The sequence below is a fragment of the Neoarius graeffei genome, chromosome 28 (assembly GCF_027579695.1).
Source record: "Neoarius graeffei isolate fNeoGra1 chromosome 28, fNeoGra1.pri, whole genome shotgun sequence".
Taxonomy (NCBI): Eukaryota; Metazoa; Chordata; class Actinopteri; order Siluriformes; family Ariidae; genus Neoarius; species Neoarius graeffei.
Window position 1 is genome coordinate 35,821,355 of NC_083596.1, and position 21,806 is coordinate 35,843,160.

Consider the following 21,806-nt stretch of genomic DNA (forward strand, 5'->3'; position numbering starts at 1 on the left):
AGCCAAAAAAAACCATTAATTTTCCATACATTTCATGGATGCTATGTATGCTTTCCAGGAACACACTTAAAACATCTCATCTCATTATCTCATCTTATTATTATTAAAATACTTTTCTAGATAACCAAATATGTGAGAGCAATGGCTACAATTATTGACAGTTTAGAATTATCAAAACCTTTTCAGATTTACCAATAAAAAACAATTTTACAAAGGTGAGTTTCAGTTATAACAGTTATTATTGGTTAATTAATCAGCCGGAAGACCCCCTTCACCCTTTGATCTTGTCGTCTGATGACAGAGCTTGTTACCTGAGATGGATTTTTTTATTTTTATTTTATCACGATCAGAAATTTGAGGAAAACCCGGACATTATCATCGCAGGTAAGCATGGTGGAAAGATCATGGACATGTTTTTACTTATCAAATTCACTGACGTTTCATGATATCCTTGTCAAAACCTACTTTGTTTCTTAAGGCCAATTTATGCTGACAACCCAGTCCTCGCAGATAGCGTCGCAGACAGTGTCTGTGTAGCCCCCCCACCTTCGCAGACGCTCTGCGCGCACCTCCCAAAAATTGTGACCACAGCAGAAGCCTCGCAGACAGCGTCGCAGACAAGAGGGCTCTGATTGGTCCTCTCTACATCCGCTGTACACGCACTTCCGCTTCCCTACTTTCCCGGTTTGGTTTGTTTTCACGACCGCCATTTTTAAAAACACGAGCGAAGATGGAGCAGCACGAAGAGCGGTTGATCGAGGAAGTGAGGAAGTACGTACATCTATACGACTCCAGTTCTAGTCATTATAAGTAACCGGAGGATAAACACTCCACTAACCACACCCACCAACTACTCCTAGCGATTTCGCGACTTCGCACCCCCTTGCATTGTGGTGGTGAATAACATCGCGCACGCCTATTACTCCCTGCTCAACGATAAATTACAACTGTCTGCGAAAAGCTATCTGCGAAAGCCTTGTCGCAAGAGCATGCAGAGGCCTTTACTCTTTCATTTGACAGTCGCCATTTTGTATCTAAACGTGTGTTTGAGAAGTCACATGAGGTGTCAATAATAGTAAGCACTTTCACTGGTGTCCACCATTATCGACATCCTGTGGAATTAAGTGACCTTTACAATGGTTATATATCGATCTTTGTGTAACATTGTTGAAGTAGATGAAGTACTTAAAAAAACAAAGTGCTGTGATTTATACTAATTTTATTTCTGATTCATAACAGAATGGAATGCTTATAGATTATTTGGAATCTTATTGCAATAAATAGAATTAGACCAGAATTAAATTCCTGGCATATAAAAAATTACATGCTTGAAATATTCAGATTTTTCTATTCCATTCAGAATTTTTTTTTTTGCAGTTCATTGTAAATATCTGCCACATATTACAATATCAGTAGACATTTTATATTTTTAGATGTAAAAATATAAAGTTTTGGTTCAAGGAATGACATGTGACCTGGATTTTCATGTGGTTACAATGTCAATTGCCTGTTGACATTTATTGGTAAAATAAAAAACGAGAAATGAATATAAACAACAATGAATGATTAACAAAATGTGATCTACGAAAATACTTAGAAAGTGGGTAGAAAGTGGAACAAAATGATTTCCTGACACAGGTTAAACATTAAACATTGTTTACAAACATGATAATTACTTGCTTATTTATGTATATGTGGCAGCAGGGGCGTGGCTAAGCGTCAAGCGAATAATGGCCTGGTTCTATTGGCCAGGTATTCACAGGGACGTTCATCAGTGGTGTGCGGCGTGCCGCGAATGCCAATTAGTAAATCCCACGGCCACTCCAAAAACGCCTTTGCGCTGTCTCCCTCTAATCAAGACCCCTTTTGAGAGAATTGGCATGGATCTTGTCGGGCCATTAGATTGGTCAATACGGGGATATCACTTTATTTTAGTTATGGTGGACGATGCACCGCGATATCCAGAAGCAGTGCCTCTCTGCAATATCTCAGCATGCAGTATTGCAGAGGCACTCTTCTGTGTTATCTCCAGGGCTGGGATTCCGGAAAAAATCCTGACGGACCAAAGCACTATGTTTATGTCACACACTGCGTGAACTGTATAGGTTATTTGGAATTAAATCTATCTGCACCAGCGTCTGTCACCCACAAACAGATGACTTAGTGGAACGATTCAATCAGACACTCCAAAACTTAATTTGTAAATGAAGATGCATGTAATTGGGATAAATGGCTTGAGACCCTGTTATTCACAGTATGAGAGGTTCCGCAAGCCTCCATGGGATTTTCCCCATTTGAATTATTATATGGGTGAAAGCTGCGTGGTATTTTAGATGTGCTGTGGGAAAATTGGGAGGAGGGACCTTCACCTAGTAAGAACGAAATTCAATACGTTCTCGATCTGCACGCAAAGTTCCACACCCTCATGCACTTAAACCAAGAGAATTTACGGCAGGCACAAGAATGTCAAGCCCGGTTATACGACAGGGGTGTGTGCCTTTGGGAGTTCACTCCTGGAGACAAAGTACTCGTTACTGCCCATGTTGAGCTCCAAATTAGTTGCCAATGGCAAGGGCCCTTCAAGGTCACAGGGCGAATTGGGGACATTGGCCATGAGGTGAGGTGAACGGATAGGGGTGGGGCTCTGCAAATATACCACCTCAATCTGTTTAAACATTGGAACGAGGGGGTCCCTGTGGCATTGGCGTCAGTAGTTCTGGAGAGGGTGGAGCTGGGGCCAGAGGTAAAAACAACAAAATCAACAACTCAAAATGCTCCCTTGTGGAAACCACCTCTCACTGGCCCAACTCACAGACGTTGCTAAGTTGCAAGAGGAATTTTCCAACATGTTTTTGCCCCTTCCTGGCTGCACCCACTTCAGAGGACACCACACTGAAACGCCCCCGGGAGTGGTGGTGCCTAACCACCCTTACCACTTACCCGAATGCAAAAAAAAAGTGGCTCACGATGAACTCGAGGCCATGCTTGACATGGGCATAATCGAGGAGTCACAGTGACTGGACCAGCCCGGTGGTCCTGGTTCCCAAGACCAACGGGTAGGTCCGGTTCTGTGTGAACTATAAAAAAGTCAGCATGGTGTCTAATTTTGACACATACCCAATGCCTCGCATTGATGAGTTGCTTGATCAGTTAGGTGCTGCTCATTTTTATTCAACACTGGATTTAACGACGGGACATTGGCAGATCCCCTTGACTCCTCTATCCCAAAAGAAAGTGGCCTTTTCCACACCATTTGGATGACACCAATTTGTCACGCTTCCTTTTGGGTTATTTGGGGCTCCCGCTACATTCTAGTGGCTAATGGACAAGATCCTCTGCCCTCACACCGCCTATGCGGCAGCTTACCTCAACGACATCATTATTGATAGCAACGATTGGCCACAGCACCTTGAACACCTTAGGGCCATCCTCGAGTCGCTGAGGCATGCGGGTCTCACAGCTAACCCAAAAAAGTGTGCGATTGGGCAGGTGGAAGTACGGTATCTGGGTTTCCACTTGAGTCACGGGCAGGTGCATCCCCAAATTGACAAGACTGCAGAGATTGCAGCCTGCCTGAGGCCCAAGACCAAAAAGGGGGTGAGACAGTTCCTGGGGCTGGCTGGCTGGCTACTATTGTAGGTTCATACCTATTTATTCGCACGTCAACAGACCGCTGACTGACCTCACTAAAAAGGGAGCACCAAATCCGGTCCAGTGGAAGGAGCAGTGCCAACAGGCTTTCACTCAGGTAAAAGCTGCACTGTGTGGGAGGCCACTTCTACACTCCCCTGACTTCCCTCTCCACTTTATTTTACAGAAGGACATATCGGACAGAGGGCTGGGGTCCGTTTTGTCCCAGGAGGTGCAGGGTGAGGAACGTCCCATGCTGGACATCAGCCACAAGCTCTCGATGCATGAAAATAAGTACATCACCATTGAAAAGAAGTGCCTGGCCATCAAGTGGGCGGTCCTCACTCTCTGATACTACCTGCTGGGGCACCTTTCACCCTCTGTTTGGACCACGCGCCCCTCCAGTGATGCCACCACATGAAGGATGTCAATGCGCAGATCACCTGTTGGTATCTTGCTCTCTAGCCATTTAAATTTGAGGTGGTCCACAGGCTGGGGGCACAGATGGTGGTGGCAGACTTCCTGTCCCATCGGGGATGGGGAGTCCGCTGCAGGCCAGATGGCTCCCTGGCCTGAGTCAGGCGGTGGGGGTAAGTGGCAGTGGGGACAAGGCCAAGCATCAGTTTGTGAATGGAGGGTGGGGTCGGGGAAGGTGAGTGGTAGTGTCAATATACCTGCTGTCAATTAATGTTGTGTGTGTGCGCACGCACATGTGTTTGTTGCAGTGATGGTGGAACAGAGAAAAGGAAGGAGAGAGCAGAGAGAAGGGAGCTCCCCAGACCAGAACATGACTGCGTGTGTGTGTGTGTGTGTGTGTGTGAAAAGTGAGCAAGTTAAGCTGAAAAGCCTAAATAACCATGCATTTAAATATCATCTCCCCACCTGCCATGCTTCTGTACTCCACCCACATCAGAGAACTGTTTTACAGTATATTTATATAAAATATATTTTGGTGTAGTGGTTAGCACTGTTGCCTCACAGCAAGAAGGTCCTGGGTTCGAGCCCAATGGCTGGCGAGGGCCTTTCTGTGTGAAGTCTGCATGTTCTTCCTGTGTCTGTGTGGGTTTCCTCTGAGTGCTCTGGTTTCCCCCACAGTCCAAAGACATGCAGGTTAGGTTTATTGGTGGTTCTAAATTGACCGTAGGTGTGAATGTGAGTGTGAATGGTTGTTTGTCTCTGTGTCAGCCCTGTGACTTGTCCAGGGTGTACCCCGCCTCTCACCCATAGTCAGGTGGGATAGGCTCCAGCTTGCCTGTGACCCTGTAGAACAGTATAAGCCGCTACAGATAATGGATGGATGGATATTGATAATTGTGGAACGGTGTCGATAACTGTGGACAAAGGTGTTGATAATTGTGGCACGGTGTCACATGATCTGATATGCTAAGTAATCGGGAATCAACTTTTTATTTATTTATTTTTAATTTTTTTCCAGTGGAAGTTTGAGTAATTATTCATGCACCGTTTCCGTATTGAAAGTCTTTTCTACTTTTGCAATGGCCAAAAGATTGTTAAGGTGTTGATAATTGTAGCCACCACTCTATTTGTTTAAATTCACAGTACAAAGCAGAAAAGAAGTGAGAGTTGCTGAGGTGTGTGTGTGTGTGTGTGTGTGTGTGTGAGCAAGAGAGAGCGAAAGAGAGAGAGAGAGCAGCATACTGATGATCAAGCCCAAGCAGCAGGGTTTCAGAATGTTTCTTTTGATTTAGGGAACAAGGACACTTGTCCTAAACAGTCAAAGCTGTCTCAGCACCCACAGGATCAGTTTGGCATACAAAAAAAGAGAGTCCCAACAAAACTGGTGGAACTTTGGAAAATCCTGGCCATCATGATGGAGTATTTGCCTCAAGTTTCATGAACTAACTAAAGGGTCTGCCCTAACACACGTCTTACATTGAAATCTGCGATTATTTATTCTGAATTATTCTTAGACACTACAATAGACCATCCAACTCATGAGGTTGCTTTTGAAAGTAACATTATGTGTCCCTAATTGCACTGAGGTTTGCAGAGGTGAAAAGGGTTGACATTTGCAAGCAATATTCCATATTCATATATTCCATTATTAATAAAAAAAAAATATATATATATATATATATATAAATAAATAAAAGTGCTGTCAAGCGATTAAAATATTTAATCGCGATTAATGTCACGACTGTCATAGTTAACTCGCGATTAATCGCAATTTAATCGCACATTTTTGTCACATGAAAAACCATTGTAATTCTCTTACCAGCATAAAAAAGTGAATGGGCTTGTTTTATACCAATGGTTTTTTTATTGCAAAGCATAACACGTCTTGACACAGCCACTGCAAAGTGAAACCTAAGCTGAGCACCGTGGCTCTTCGTCCCAAAGCTAGCAAGAGAACCATGAGTGAAGTGATCTACTGCTTGAGTTAGTCTACAACTGTAATCAGAGAGACAGGTTACACAGTGACGGTAGGCTTGACATGCTTGATTATAATATAAAGTACACTATTATATTAACTTTAAGTTGTTCGTTGATAAATATTGCATTGAATCTGATCTTTACTGTTTCAGCTCACTTAACACATTTTGTACTTTTACACTTTCTGCCTGTTGATGCGTCGCGCTGTCCAATCAGAGGCGGCCAAATTTGCATATTACAGGAAGGATTTCTGGGATAGCATTGAGTTTACAGTTCAGAGGGATCTGGCTTCTTTAGACGCTGTCTTCTTAAAACTGAATAGATATTTTAAAAGAGCCAAATGAGCCAGTCTTTTGAACGGCTCTTTTCAAAGAACGGATCACAAAGATGTGGATCCCATCAAAGAGCCATAAATCCCATCTCTACTAGCGTGCCCTGCCCGCGCTGGTTCTTTGGGGGAGGAGGGCAGAGGACTCTGGTTGTGCGGGGCATTACAGTCTAGCTGCTATCGGTTTTCTAAGCAAAGTCTCTGTTCCAAGTTCCTGGCAGTTTCAAAAGCTTATGAAAAACCTACATCATGTCACAGAGCGTTAATCTCGCGATAAAAAAATTATCGCCGTTAAAATTGAGTCAAGTTAACGCGTTAATAACGCGACATTTTTGACAGCACTAATATATATATATATATATATATATATATATATATATATATATATGTATTGTTACAACCCAGGCTCACATGGGCTGCAAACATGAATGGAGTCGAACACCAAAATGAAGTTAACAAAATAAAATAAATTTTTTTGTATCAGAATAAAAGATATGTCTAGGGGATGTGGGCTTCTGGTTGTGAATGTAATAAGTGAGTGGAATGCCGGCAGGGATCAGAGTGAGAATGGGAAAAATGATTGTGGTGTAGCAAGGGAGTGTATGAAAGATACAGTGAGTGCATGTCTGTCATGGAGGAGAGTGAGTGAGTGTCAGGCTCCAACTGTGGAGGCACGACTGAGTCCATCTAGGGGCAAGTTGTTCCCGGCTTTTAAAGCCGGCTGCCAAGTGCGGCTAATTCCAATCAACCACTCTGCCATTCCTGCCAGCCAAAACTCCACGGTAGCCCAGACTGACAGAGACGGAGAGGGTCGTCACAGTATAAAACTCATGTTACTAAAATTAATTCATTATAATTGTTTTATTAATGTACTAATTGCAAGGCACTGTATGCATTCTGAGTGGAGACTGAGCCCCCCTAAAGGTCTGATCCTAGAATCGCACCCACCCCAAGCCAATTAATACCTTATTGTCATATTGTCATTTTTTTGTTTGTTTGTTTAATGCATAATTATGCAGTAACAGGGAGAAAAATATTTTTTAAAAATTTAGATTATATTCACTGACTTACTAGAGACAATTTGGAAATAAAAAGGGGGGAGGTGTCATTGTTGTGCCTATTAGGTTCACTTGTAAAATTCACTTGTAAAATTAGTACTCACTTGTAAAATGTCCTAATACAGTTTTAGTAACAGCAGAGTAGAGCCCCATCTTTAAGAAAAATGCATTAACCTGATTTTTAATGGCTTTGACCATATTATGTCCATACGTACGTATCTACAAACGTGCACCACCACAGGAAACCTGACTAAGTACAGTGGTGCTTGAAAGTTTGTGAACCCTTGAGAATTTTCTATATTTCTGCATAAATATGACCTAAAACATCATCAGATTTTCACACAAGTCCTAATAATAGATAAAGAGAACACGAGACAAAAATATTATACTTGGTCATTTATTTATTGAAGAAAATGATCCAATATTACATATCTGTGAGTGGCAAAAGCATGTGAACCTCTAGGATTAGCAGAGGTTTTGCTAATTTGAAGGTGAAATTAGAGTCAGGTGCTTTCAATCAATGGGATGACAATCAGGTGTGAGTGGGCACCCTGTTTTATTTAAAGAACAGGGATCTATCAAAGTCTGATCTTCACAACACATGTTTGTGGAAGTGTATCATGGCACGAACAAAGGAGATTTCTGAGGACCTCAGAAAAAGCATTGTTGATGCTCATCAGGCTGGAAAAGGTTACAAAACCATCTCTAAAGAGTTTGGACTCCACCAATCCACAGTCAGACAGATTGTGTACAAATGGAGGAAATTCAAGACCATTGTTACCCTCCCAAGGAGTGGTCAACCAACAAAGATCACTCCAAGAGCAAGGCGTGTAATAGTCGGCGAGGTCACAAAGGACCCAAGGGTAACTTCTAAGCAACTGAAGGCCTCTTTCACATTGGTTAATATGAATGTTCATGAGTCCACCATCAGGAGAACACTGAACAACAATGGTGTGCATGGCAGGGCTGCAAGAAGAAAGCCACTGCTCTCCAAAATGAACATTGCTGCTCATCTGCAGTTTGCTAAAGATCTCGTGGACAAGCCAGAAGGCTATTGGAAAAATGTTTTGTGGACAGATGAGACCAAAATACAACTTTTTGGTTAAATGAGAAGCATTATGTTTGGAGAATGGAAAACACTGCATTCCAGCATAAGAACCTTATCCCATCTGTGAAACATGGTGGTGGTAGTATCATGGGCCTGTTTTGCTGCATCTGGGCCAGGGCAGCTTGCCATCATTGATGGAACAATTAATTCTGAATTATACCAGCAAATTCTAAAGGAAAATATCAGGACATCTGTCCATGAACTGAATCTCAAGAGAAGGTAGTTCATGCAGCAAGACAATGACCCTAAGCACACAAGTTGTTCTACCAAAGAATGGTTAAAGAAGAATAAAGTTAATGTTTTGGAATGGCCAAGTCAAAGTCCTGACCTTAATCCAATTGAAATGTTGTGGAAGGACCTGAAGTGAGCAGTTCATGTGAGGAAACCCACCAACATCCCAGATTTGAAGCTGTTCTGTATGGAGGAATGGGCTAAAATTCCTCCAAGCCAGTGTGCAGGATTGATCAACACTTACCGGAAATGTTTATTTGCAGTTATTGCTGCACAAGGGGGTTACACCAGATACTGAAAGCAAAGATTCACATACTTTTGCCACTCACAGATATGTAACATTGGATCATTTTCCTCAATAAATAAATGACCAAGTATAATATTTGTGTCTCATTTGTTTAACTGGGTTCTCTTTATCTACTTTTAGGACTTGTGTGAAAATCTGATGATGTTTTGGGTCATATTTATGCAGAAATATAGAAAATTCTAAAGGGTTCACAAACTTTCAAGCACCACTGTACAAGGCAATGTATCTCAAACACTTGACCAATGGACAATGGAATTTATATCTTTATTCACATAACTTAGATGGGTTTTTATCCAGTGCTTATTTTTAACTTGCTTTTTAAAAAATAACATGAGATTATTGACTATGATTATTTTATTAGTCCACTAGCTTGTTAGACAATTGACAGTTTCTATCATATAAGGGTGGCAGATAGATGCAATCACAGGAAGAGTTTTATTGAAAACACACTCAGAAACAGATTCAAAACATAGACAAAGGCAGAGTCAAATAACAGGCAGTTGTTGAGTGAGGCACAGAGAGGATAGAGGTAATACAATACTCACAGTTCAAAACCACAAACCCAGAAAAGTGACACAAAATACAAGGCTTTCTCAAAGTCTGTGTTACTGAGAGACCTTATATGTATGCACTGTGATTGCACTCCAATCAGTAACAGGTGCATGTTATTTACTCCTAATGGCTTGCGCACGCTTTAAAGTCTGCAATTGCGTGCTCTAAGCTCCACTGCTCGTGGATGTGAAAAATGTATCTGGACAACTGTTTGACATATTAAGTTTGATATTTGATCGTAGCTATATAATAATGATGTAAAGTGAAAGTGCTGGTACACTGTTGTCCACCAGGCACCCAGCAGAGTCACACCATAATAAATATTGTGGTATTGTTAAGTTAATTATGTTAATGCTTACTGCCACTTTTATTGTACTGTAGCGAAACATGGACACTCCATCAATACAAGATCAAACAACTCCGCACATTTCAACAGCGCTATCTCCATTTCATTTTAAACGTGAAATGGGATCACTTTGTCAGCAATGAAGCGATCCTAAAGCGTGCGGGAGCTGAGGACATCGAAACCATTCTAGACAGCAGGCGCCTACGCTGGTTTGGCCATATCTGTCGGATGGACGACAACAGGCTGTCAGTAAACCTGCTGAGGTTTCAGCAAACTACAGACATGGACCCTCCGAACTACAATTCCCAGAACACACAGTGCCCTCTGTCTCCCGACTACTGAATCACAGCTGGCTTCCATTTCCTCAATCACTTGTCCCTCCATATAAGCTCCCCTCACAAACACATCTTTGCAAGTATCGTTCTGCTCTCAGTTCATACCAAACCTTGTATCTTTTCTGACTGCCTATTACATTCCTGACCCTTGCTACCTTCTTCTCGTTTATTGCTCTTTGTCTTTCCCATGTTACGTTGTTTGCTGATCGCCCGACCCTTGCTAGTTTACCAACACAGATTCTAGTCCTTCGATTTGGCTTTGTTGACCTTCAGCAATCTGTCTTCCTCCATGCATACATCTGTAAGTGCCTGCATTCTCACACAGGCCTCAAAAGCAGCTCTTGTTTGGTGAACTTGTTCATGGCTCACATCTGGTCAGTCATCTGCTGCTTAGGTACAAGGACACATGTAAATTGGTATTGAAATGTGGGGGTGTCCTCAGCAACTCTCAGGCCTGCGTCAGCAACAGGACAAAGTGGCAGAAACTAACCACAACAGTGTGCGAAAGTTTGCACAGAAAGAGGACAGCCAAATATGAGAGGAGGAGGTTGATTAGAAGGAAGAAAAGAGATCTGTGACTTTACCCGTCTGCGGGTTTTTGAGAGGTGTGTATATTGTTTCTGGCGCATGGCATGTGGTGTGAAAGAAAGGAATAAATATGGATTCATAACTATGATGCATATCTCATTATTGGTATCACTGTCACAAGACAATGCAGCAATTTATTGACACAAAATACACTACAATACACAATTCGATGTTTCATATGCTGTAATATTATTATTGTATTCAGTTTGATTTTGTGCCTTTTCAAATATTTTGCTCATGCACTCATCAGGAGCGCCACTTTTAGGCACTGCCTAAGTATCTATATAAATTTTCATCTATAAGCTGACCAGGCTTATTTAAATGGTGTATTCAGTATTAACAGGAACAAGTATATTGTTAACCTGTGTATAGTTTGTATTATTAAAATATATTTATCTATTATGACTTGGAAATAGGGGCGGCACGGTGGTGTAGTGGTTAGCGCTGTCGCCTCACAGCAAGAAGGTCCTGGGTTCGAGCCCCGGGGCTGGCGAGGGCCTTTCTGTGTGGAGTTTGCATGTTCTCCCCGTGTCCGCGTGGGTTTCCTCCGGATGCTCCGGTTTCCCCCACAGTCCAAAGACATGCAGGTTAGGTTAACTGGTGACTCTAAATTGACCATAGGTGTGAATGTGAGTGTGAATGATTGTCTGTGTCTATGTGTCAGCCCTGTGATGACCTGGCGACTTGTCCAGGGTGTACCCCACCTTTCGCCCATAGTCAGCTGGGATAGGCTCCAGCTTGCCTGCGACCCTGTAGAAGGATAAAGCGGCTAGAGATAATGAGATGAGATGAGACTTGGAAATAGATTTGATAACATTAAATTTGTAACTAATGCAGAAATCTAGGTAATCCCAAAGGGTTCACAAAAGTTTTATTGCACCTCCTGCTCTAGTAATGCTGTGTGATGACCTATTAACTGAAGCCCATAAGGAGCTGTGAGACTCCTCACCTCCCAACTCTGATCATTTGAGTCATTGTCCCAAAATTATAGAACAATTTTCCAGTACCAATTGTGTTTCAGTGCTCCCAAAGCTAATATCAGGAACTTGCTCTTTTATGTTCAACTGCATACTTGGCATGCTGGAGAGAAAATCAAGGGGTGAGGAGATTTATTAAAGAAATAACATGTTTATTTTATATAAGAAAACTTTACACATATAGGATATTGTTAGCTTTTTAAACTATTTATTTATTAATTTTTGGACAATGCGCTAATCTCGTATATTAATATAGCACTGTCATACTGTCATCTACTGTAACTAAACAATTTACACTTTACACAATAATTAAACCATTGAGAACACAGACAAATGTTGAATCCCAAAATTCTTCCTGCCGGGAATATGGGCCATCATTTGCGAATGAGTTGTGTCAAAAAAAACCCACATGAAAACATAACATGATGGCACTCACAAAAATATGCATGCTGACTTACCTACAGGGTCTAAAGAGTATTTTGTCTCTCAAATCAGCAAAATAGAATGCATCGTTTGGTGGAGCATTTGCCTTAATGAAGGTACAGTTTGAGCCTTCTCAAAATAAAAATAGGACAGTCAGTGCAAAGAGATTCGTGTAATTTGCTAAAACTGAAAGTCATTAAATTTAGTTTAGAGTCTCAAAGACATCTGCACTTACCACATAAAACAAAAGTTACATATTGCATATTGTACATGTGATATAATTCATACAATTACTCTTTGTAAATCGCCCACATAAATTAGTGTGGTTAGTGGTTATTTGGGGTGGCACAGTGGTGTAGTGGTTAGCACTGTCGCCTCATAGCAAGAAGGTTCTGGGTTCAAGCCCAGTGGTCGATGGGGGCCTTTCTGTGTGAAGTTTGCATGTTCTCCCCATGTCTGCGTGGGTTTCCTCCGGGTGCTCTGGGTTCCTCACAAAGACACGTGGATTAGGTCGATTGGCTACTCTAAATTCCCCATAGTTGTGTATATGTACCCACCACTAGATGAGGGTTTGGGTCCCTCTGGTGTGCTATAATCACCCAAGAGAATTCAGGGAAGCTAGTTAATAGGTTCCTGGATCGCAGACCCTCAACTGTGAGGATGGCAACAGACAGACCGAGTGGTTGCTTGGGATTTGTGTAAATCAGGGCCATGATACACTACATTTGCACTATAAATATTAAAAAGTTATGAAACTGAGATGTTGTGCAAGAGTCCCTGCAAAGTGGGGTAACACTTCCTCATTTGGAGGATTTGATCATGTTCTCCCTGTGTCTGCGTGGGTTTCCTCCGGGCAGAGGTGGAAAAACCTGGGTGCAGAAAGTAAAAACCCTGCCACATTTTTGCTCCAGCCAATTCAATGAACCAGCTGATCCTAATTACCACATCCCCTAAGCCAGGTTGATGAGCTAATTGGTGAAATCACCTGTGTTGAGAGCACAGGCAGAAGGAAAACCTAAGCAGGACTTTTACTTTGTCAATCCAGTTTTTCCACCTCTGCCTCTGGGTGCTCCGGTTTCCCCCACAATCCAAAGACATGCAGTTAGGTTGACGTGGGGCGGCCTTGAGCTGAGGTGCCCTTGAGCAAGGTGCCTGACCCCTGACTGCTCCCCGGGTGCTCTGGTGTGGCTGCCCACTGCTCTGAGTGTGTGCGTGTGTTCACTGCTTCAGATGGGTTAAATGCAGAGGATGAATTTCACTGTGCTTGAAGTGTGCATGTGACGAATAAAGGTTTCTTCTTCTTTTCTTCTTCTTCTTAAAGCTCTAGCTCTCTCCAAAACATAATTCCCTTAAAGGTATAAAACTAGGGAAGCGTTCTCACTTTTTCAGTTTATTTTCTTCCCTTTTATCTCTCTCCTCAATTCTCTATACATCTCAGTCTTTTCTTCATGTGTTCAAGCTCTGACAGTTTTGTCAATACTGGCCTAGGGAGGTTATTCTTTCTTCTTTTATTTTCTCCATACTTCCCATCCATCTGCTTTTCCCACTCTGTCCTATAGTGCTTAGTTCTCTTAGAGAACCTCACACTGATTCTCGGGCACACACACACACACACACACACACACACATTAGAGGCTAAGCAAGAATAAGTACTTGAGTATGGTATTATTTTGTTTCTGTAATTAGTTAAATGTATTGTTTTTGGTGGCAATATTATTTGCTTTTTTTTTTAAACTTTCTTTGATATTCATGTTTTTAATTTAATCAATGTCAGTGAACCTGCCAAAGACACACAAACTACAAACATGGACACTCAAAACTACAAGCCCTGAGATCCACAGTGCCCTCTGTCACCAGAGTATGAATCACAGCTGACACTCATCTCCCTAATTAACTCTTCCCCTACTTAAGCCACTTTCAAACACCACTCCCATGTGAAGTATTGTTCTGTTTCATCCAGTCCATACCAAGCCTTGCTATTCTCTATCTGCCTCTTGATTTTCTGACCTTTGCTAGCCTTATTTCATTTACGCTCTTTGTCTCATCTATTCTACATGGTTTGCTGATTTATCTACCCTCACTTGCTTCCTGACCTTGCTTCTAGTCTATCGTTTTGGCATAGCCGATAGTCTGCTTCCCCGCTCTTCTCTGCATTTACATCCGTAAGTGCCTGCATTCTGACAGGATACTTCGCCACCATGGATGTAACAGAAGAGACAAAGCAGACTGCTTTGAACGCTCAGGGATGCTTATTGGGAGAACATCAACAGATGCTAGTGGATCTCAACACCCATATGACGCAACTAGCAACCATGATGTCGCAGGCCTTCCTACTGTGCCCTGAGTCTCTTCCCAGCCCCACACTACAACTTCCTGCACCTGAGAAATTCGCCGGAAATGCTCTCGACTGCGAGGATTTCTTGCTTCAATGCTCCATGTATTTCGCTACCATGCCAAACCTCTCCAATAAACATAAGATCGCCAAATTCCTTTCTTTCCTCACTGGTAAAGCGCTACACTGAGCAAGTGCAGTGTGGAACAAGAACCAAGAGCAAGCCACTTCTTATGAACAATTCCTCTGTATGTTTAAGAGAGTTTTTGACCATGAACCGGAGGGTGTCGAAATTGGTGAAAGTCTGCTCTCCATTTCACAAGGTCTCCGAAGCATGGCAGAATATGCTCTAGACCAGGGGTCTTCAATCCTATCCGCAAAGGGCCGGTGTAGCTGCAGGCTTTCGTTACAGCCAAATTGGAGGCTCACTTGATTGTTGATTGGAGACGAGGGTGAAATGATTAAACAAGTGAAATCAGGTGTAGCTCCTGCTTGGTTGGAATGAAAGCCTGCAGCCACACTGGCCCTTTGTGGATAGGATTGAAGACCCCTGCTCTAGACTTAAGAACACTAGCAGTATTCAGTGGATGGAATGAACCTGCCTTGAAAGCTGTCTTTCGCCAAGGTCCATGTCCCACAATTCTAAGTGAACTAGCTTGCTGGGATGATCAACTCATACTGGACTCTTATCGATTTAGCCATTAGACTCAATCATCTGTTGGCACACTGCCCCTCCATTCAGGAAAGCGCTAAGCCCATCATAACTTCTGAGGACAGTTCGCCCATGGAGGTCTCACGTACCTGGCTGTCCCACTCTGAACACGAGAGAAGGAGAAGGGAGGGTTTGTGCTTCTACTGCGGGTGCTCCGAGCATCAGCTCAACCACTGTCCCATTTGTCCATCCCTTACAGCTCCAGCAGAAGGTTCTACGCACACTGTGAGTCTGGTGATAAAATTTAATTCCAAGTCTTTTAAAGTGCCAGTATTACTGAAGCTGACTGACTCCACACATCCTGGGTGCTTTTATTGATTCAGGGGTAGAAGGGAACTTCATCAGCCACTCTATCATGCAGAAATTCAACCTTCCCACGGTCCCCCTGCAGAGCGCACTCAGCATTAGGACCATTGATGGAGGACCAATAGGAGATGGCTTTGTCACTTCATGGGCCACGCCGCTCCACATCCCAATGGGCATTCTGAACACATCTCACTCTATGTCACTAACACTGTAAGTCATGATCTTATTCTTGGCTATCCATGGTTGCAGCTTCACAATCTCTTGATTTCAAAGCAGAACAAGGAGATTATCCAATGGTCTCCAACTTGTTTTCAGAACTGTATCTCTCATCTCCAAGTCAATCTTTCATCCACTACTGTGGACAGTCCTCAACCTGACTCCCTGGATGGCATCCCAGAGTGTTACATAGACCTGCAGGAGGTCTTTAGCAAGGAAAAGGCATGCAGGCTACCACCACATCAGCCCTATGACTGCGCTATTGACCTACTGCCAGGCATGTCACCACCACAGGGGCGTATCTACCCCCTGTCCCAGAAGGAACACACTGCCATGGAGGAGTACATCTAAGAGGCCCTTAAGCAAGGATACATCTGCCTGTCCAAATCTCTCACTTCTGCAGGCTTCTTTTTTGTGGAGAAACAAGGCAGCAGACTCTGACCATGTATTGATTATCGGTAAAATACTCTTACCCTCTTCCACTAGTTCCTGCAGCACTAGAACAACTTAGATCAGCTATGATCTTTTCTAACTTGGATCTCCGCAGTGCATACAACTTGATCAGGATCAGAAAGGACGATGAATGGAAGACTGCCTTTAGCATGACCGCCGGCCATTTTGAGTACCAGGTGATGCTGTATGGTCTTTCTTCGGTGCCTAGTGTGTTCCAGTGCTTCATTAACGACACACTACAGGATATGCTAGGTAGATATGCCATCGCATACATTGATGACATCCTGATCTGCTCCCCAGATGAAGAAAGTCACAAGAAACACATCAGAACTGTCCTGAACTGCCTGCTAGAAAATCACCTCTATGTCAAAGCTGAGAAATGTGAGCTTCATCAGGTTTGAATCTCATTCGTAGGATATATTATAAGCGATGAAGGAGTTAACATGGACTCCTCCAAGGTCTTCATGGTTACATCCTGGCCCACACCTAGTTCTGTGAGAGAGCTTCAGCACTTTTTGGGGTTTGTGAGTTTCTATCGCTGGTTCATCAGGGGCTTCAGCACTATAGCTACCCCCTTAATGACTTTGCTGAAGAAGGGACCAAAGCGCCTCCAGTGGGACCCCAAGAAGCATTTCAGCATCTCAAGCAGGCCTTCACATCTGCTCTGGTCCTCCAGCATGCAGATCCCACTAAACCATTTACAGCAATAGTGGATGCATCTGACACAGAAGTAGGCGTGATTCTCTCTCAGTGGTTTGGTGAGAAACAGAGACTACATCCCATAGCTTTCTTCTTGAAAAAACTTTCTTCTGCAGAGAGGAACTATGATGTCGGCAACAGGGAACTGCTTGCCATTAAGCTAGCTCTCGAAGAGTGGCGGCATTGGCTCAAAGAGTCCACTCACCCTTTTATCATTCTCACGGACCACAAGAATCTGGAATACCTCAAGAAAGCCAAGAGGCTAAACCCTTGCCAGGCCAGGTGGGCACTGTTCTTCACAAGGTTCAACTTCACCATTTCATTTCACCCTGGCTCCAAGAACACCAAGGCCAATGCTCTATCTTGCAGATTTGGTTCCATGCACCAGGATTCCGTAAGCCACCCCATTCTTCCCACTCAATGTTTTGTACAATCCATCACCTGGGACCTGGACCAAGAGCTAAGGAATGCTTAACCACAAACTCTTCCAAATAACCTCCCACCTGGTCTACTCTATGTGCCCAAGTGATTTTGAGGTCGACTAATCACATGGGCCCATTCGTCACCTGCCACAGGTCATCCTAGCAGTCATTGCACCTATCTAATACTAAAGAATAAGTATTGGTGGGAAAACATGCTTACTGAAATTAAACAGTTCATAGCTTCTTGTTCTACATGTGCTCAGGCTAAAGTTCCTAGAACCCCTCTTGCTGGCAAATTGTGCCCCTTCCCCATAACTCAGAGACTCTGGTCCCATAAAGCCATTGACTTCATCACAGACCTCCCTCCCTCAGAAGAGAACACTACCATTATGGTAACCATTGACTGCTTCTCAAAGGCTCTTAAGCTCATCCCATTACCGGGCATCCCAGCAGCATCTCAGACAGCAGAACTCCTCTTCCAGTATGTGTTTAGGTACTGTGGTATCCCAGAGGATATAGTCAGTGACCAGGGCTCACAATTCATTTCTCACTTCTGGACCTGCTTTATGGAGAGGTTAGGGGTCATAGTGAGTCTTACATCAGGCTACCACCCACAATCCAATGGCCAGGTTGAGAGAGCCAACCAGGAAATCAGCTGCTTCCTGAGAATCTTCTGCATGCACAACCAGGGGGACTGGGCACACTTTCTCCTATAGGCCAAGTATGCATAAAACTCCCTCAGACACTCTGCAACATAATTAACACCATTTCAGTGCATATTCAGCTATCAACCACCCCTGTTCCCCTGGGACGATGCACCAAGCCAAGTACAGGCCGTGGAGGATTGGTTCACTCGCAGCCAAATGATATGGGAGTAGGTTCACCAATGTCTCAAAACAATCAATGCGAAGTATAAAGAATATGTGGACAAACAGAGGAGAAAATCTAGACTTTTCCTCAGGCAACAGAGTATGTGTGGCCACTAGAAATCTTAGAGAGCCCAACACCTGCAGAAAGCTTCATCCATGCTACATTGGGCCATTCAAGGTATTACAGTGCATTAGCAAAGTTTCCTACTGCCTAGAACTCCCCCCTCACAGCAGATTATCCCCCACATTTCATGTCTCCAACCTTAAACCAGCTATCCTGAGCCCTCTTGCTGAAAACACTCCAATCCAAGAACACCTTGAACACCTTCTAGAGGGAGAACCCATCTACCAGGTAAATAAGATCCTCAACTCCAGACATAGAAGAGGACAGGTCGAATACCTGGTAGATTGGGAAGGTTATGGACCAGAAGAATGAAGCTGGGTTCCTGCCAAAGACATCCTAGACCCTCTCCTCAGGCAAGAATTCCATGCCCAACATCCACACAAACCAGTACCTCAAGGTAGGGGGCGTCCTCAAAAAACTTCAGCTCCCAGCAGGAGCTCCTCGGGGGGCTCTGTCAGTAAACCTGCCAAAGACAAACTACAAATAATGGACACTCAGAACTACAAGCCCCAAGATCCACAGCGCTCTCTGTCACCAGAGTATGAATCACAGCTGACACTCATCAAATCAAATCAAGTTTATTTGTATAGCGCTTTTAACAATAAGCATTGTCGCAAAGCAGCTTTACAGAATTTGAACGACTTAAAACATGAGCTAATTTTATTCCTAATCTATCCCCAATGAGCAAGCCTGTGGCGACGGTGGCAAGGAAAAACTCCCTCAGACGACACGAGGAAGAAACCTCGAGAGGAACCAGACTCAAAAGGGAACCCATCCTCATTTGGGCAACAACAGACAGCCTGACTATAATATTAACAGTTTTAACAGGTATAACCCTCAACTGTCCTCATGGGGCCGTCCTTCACAGGAGCGGTGCAATAAAACTCCGACCAGACACAGGGCACCAGGATGGATCAAGCAGGTCCGAGGGGCAGAAGAGGCCAGCATCTCAATCCTAGGATCAACATGTAACTCAGAGGGACAGATTGGGGGGGGGGGGGGGGAGAGAGAGAGAAAGAAAACACATTGTTAGGTATGCCCTAAAAATGACAAGTATTAAATCTGTGTGGTAGGCTCGCAGAGACGAGAGTCTTTACATCAGGCATAACACACAACAATGGCATGTTAATATGGTAAAATATATCATGACCTGCTCTGGCTGGATGCTTGATTGGGTGATGGGAGCACACTCCTCAGCAATGATGAGATGCAGATGGGACCCTTAGGGCTGGCCAAGACAATTCAGTTACATTTCACCGGGTCTGGGACATGCGACAGAATGTCTGACGGACGATTTCCTGCAGGCTACGATAGCCAGTCGAGGTCTCCACCCTCTCCACCAAAAGATTTCCTGTTGACTCCATGTAACTCAGAGGGACAGATTTGGGGTGGGGGGGAGGGAAAGAAAACACAGGTGGTTAGGTATGCCCAATGTCACCTGAATAAGTAGGAACAGTATACATATTGCACCGAGTACAAGCAGGGACTCCGGCAACTAACTATGACAGCATAACTAAAAGGAGACAGCCAGAAGGTAACACAGGCATGAGGGAGCCCCGGGACATAAAGCAGCCAGCCACTACACCATCAACAAACTCGAGTGAGCAATTGAGTGGGGACTGACAGCATCCATACATCCCAGTTTACCAAAACACTCTATGCCTGAGGACCCTCCAGATCTACTCCTTTACCTCATAAACACCATTAACAAAAGGCTTGACTAAACAGATATGTTTTCAGCCTAGACTTAAACGCTGAGACTGTGTCTGATTCCCGAATCAGACACTTAGGGACACTCATGTCCCTAATTAGCACTTCCCCTACTTAAGCCACTCTCAAACACCACTCCCATGCGAAGTATCGTTCTGTTTCATCCAGTCTATACCAAGCCTTGCTATTCTCTATCTACCTCTCAATTTTCTGACTTTTGCTAGCCTTATTTCGTTTATGCTCTTTGTCTCATCTATTCTACGTAGTTTGCTGATTGCACAAACCTTGCTTACTTCCTGACCTCGCTTCTAGTCTGTCATTTTGGCATAGTCAACAGTCTGCTTCCCCACTCTCCTCTGCATTTACATCCGTAAGTGCCTGCATTCTGACAGTCAAGTATGTCATTAGGAACAAATGTTTATTTACTGTTATGCCCTGCCAAGCAGCAAAAAAGAAATGGTGAAAGAAAGAAAGACTGAAAAAAGGAGATATGCAGCTAAGGTTATTTCATACTTAATCTCAGTTTAGGATGTGGCATTGAAAGGGACATGTACTCCATGTGATTAAAAAAGAATAGTGACAAAAAATTGCAAATATTTCAACATTGTGTTAATATCATAGGTTAATACCTTTAAATAAAAAAATAATTTTTTGAAATGTCTAAAAATATTGTTCCGATTCCCTGAACAAATACATACAGTAAGTAATGACACACAATGAGCTGTGCTGAGATAGGAAAATACTCGATGCCAGGTTGGAGTGAAAGTTGGTGGTATGACAATAATACCATCCCAAACTGGATTATTTTCCTATAACAGAACAGTCTGAAGTGTGTTGCTCCTCTAATACCACAGCTATTCACCAATGTTCTTTCACTTCAGTGTTTGAAGATTTTCTTTTGGCAGAAAACCAATTGACCATTACAACCTTGACTTCCATAAATGTTCAATAAACATCTTCACCATTTCAGTGATTGGACAACACTTCTTCTTATATGACATGGGTCGGGCCGCCGGCGACTAAACCGGCAACCCCATCTAGGCTACATACTAGATGTGGAGGGTGAGACTGGACATTTTGGCAGAATAAAATAAAATATCCGTCTTAAGGTCTGTGGTGGACCATTGTTAGTTGGTGCACGGTGACAGGCACTTCCCCAAGAGTGGTGATAAACATACCTATCTTCCAGTCAGTCGTTGCAACAAGAATTGGCTCCAGTCTGTCTTGGCCTGCCCTTGTCACTGGATATTTCAATTACTGCCATGAATGTGCTGTTAGTCCATGCAAAAGCTAAATTCTAGGTTTAAAATGCTCTTCACTAGCCTGCCCATGTCACTGAATACTCATCTCCCGACAGTGCTAATTGGAATAATTAAATTGAGCTTGTTGTCTCCAGTGGAAGGGAGGAGTTAAAAAGCTGAGCAAAGATGCAATTAGTCAAGGCAGCCTACCAGTCAAGGACACCTGAAATCTTTAAAAACATCAGTGGGTCGGTTTGTTACTAGACTACCTTTTCATAAAATTGAGAACATTTTATTAAAAATAAGAAGTCGCAATGGCTGAAAGGTCCTTACCTCTCAACAAAGTAATGGACATCTTGGATGTCACATTCGGACCTCTGACGAACATCCACAAATTTGGCATGCTGCAGTAGGGGCTCCTTGAAAGGAAGTTTCTGCAAGGCAT

At 43.3% G+C, this 21,806-nt stretch overlaps 1 protein-coding gene across 1 annotated transcript in view; it reads left to right on the forward strand.

Annotated features, from left to right (window-relative positions):
• The window catches only part of fibcd1b (fibrinogen C domain containing 1b), a 596,411-nt gene that overhangs the window by 131,224 nt on the left and 443,381 nt on the right, over positions 1–21,806 (forward strand). The gene's annotated exons all lie outside the window — the stretch shown is intronic.